A 1,243-nucleotide genomic window follows, 5' to 3' on the forward strand; every position below is an offset into this window, starting at 1 on the left:
TTTTTTTTAAGACTAGTCAAGTGCAGTAATGAGGAGGGGGGTTAAGTAGTAGAACAAGGAGTTTAATCTGTAACTGACTGTGAACAATCAAGTGAGATAACTCACTACCTTCGGACCAGCCAATACTATATTTTTGATCCACGTTTGGTTGGGGAAAAAAAAATCCACATATAAGTGGACCTGCCCAGTTCAATCTCATGTTGCTCAAAAGTAAACTGTATTTCATTTTTATATATGGTCATATACATTTTAAATTCTATCAGATGTTATTTCTTTATGCAGTCTATATTCATAGCTTATTAATTCATTTACTTACAGATTCTCTCTATTATTCTTCATACCACACTGTGTCTCTGTATGTCTTTTATATGACATCATTTCTTTTTGCCTGAAGAACTCCTTGTGGTATTTCCTTTAAAGCAAGTCAACTGCTGACAAATTCTATTAGTTTTAGGATTTTTGAAAATATCCTTGTTTTGCCTTTATTTTTAGTGATTCTATAATTCTAGCTACTCAATCACTTACTTTCTGACCACCCTATTTAAAATATTTATTCCTGTCCTCTTGGTCCACACTATCTGCCTTCCCTGCTCTGTTTTACCTATACACTTATTACCATTTTTCTTATTATATATTTTACTTATTTAGCTTAGTATTGATTTTAGGAGAGAGGGCTCACCATAGGCCTCTGTTATTGGCAGTTCGGACCTTTAACAGCAACAATAGTTAGGTTAACTTTGGATAGTTGCTGTTGGGGCCATGAAGAACTTCCATCCCTGCCACCACAGCTATTTCATTTACAAGGCTATTGTGTTAACTGTTAAGTGGGGTAGATGACGACAAAGCCTAGCTGAAGTCAACTGAACTGGCCAAGTCACTTTATCTGTATTATTGTTCGTTGCCTCTTTTAAGGTTGAGGCTCTCTGGGATTAATGTGATACACAGAGCTTTATATTTGTCAACTTTCATGTGTCTGTCCACATGCATCTTTCCCACATCTCCTTATCTCAATCTCCTCATCTTTTATAGGGTTTATCTCTCATTTTCTGGCGAGCTTGTATCTCACCAATGTATGTGCTACTTTCTGCTCACTTGATTCAGTTAACATGATGTCATTTAGACCATGGATCAACAGGAATTCCTTTGCGTTGTCCAGATGGTCCAGATCCTTTGGAACTATATTAAGACCAAGGGTAGGAAAATTAATATAGTCATGGTTCAGGCACATAAATGTATGCTGCTG

The 1,243-nt window shown here is 36.3% G+C and overlaps 1 protein-coding gene across 1 annotated transcript in view; it reads left to right on the top strand.

Annotated features, from left to right (window-relative positions):
• WDR70 (WD repeat domain 70) overlaps window positions 1-1,243 on the top strand; it is a 315,052-nt gene that overhangs the window by 111,341 nt on the left and 202,468 nt on the right. The gene's annotated exons all lie outside the window — the stretch shown is intronic.

The sequence above is a fragment of the Propithecus coquereli genome, unplaced genomic scaffold (assembly GCF_000956105.1).
Source record: "Propithecus coquereli isolate 6110/MARCELLA unplaced genomic scaffold, Pcoq_1.0 Scaffold110, whole genome shotgun sequence".
Classification (NCBI taxonomy): Eukaryota; Metazoa; Chordata; class Mammalia; order Primates; family Indriidae; genus Propithecus; species Propithecus coquereli.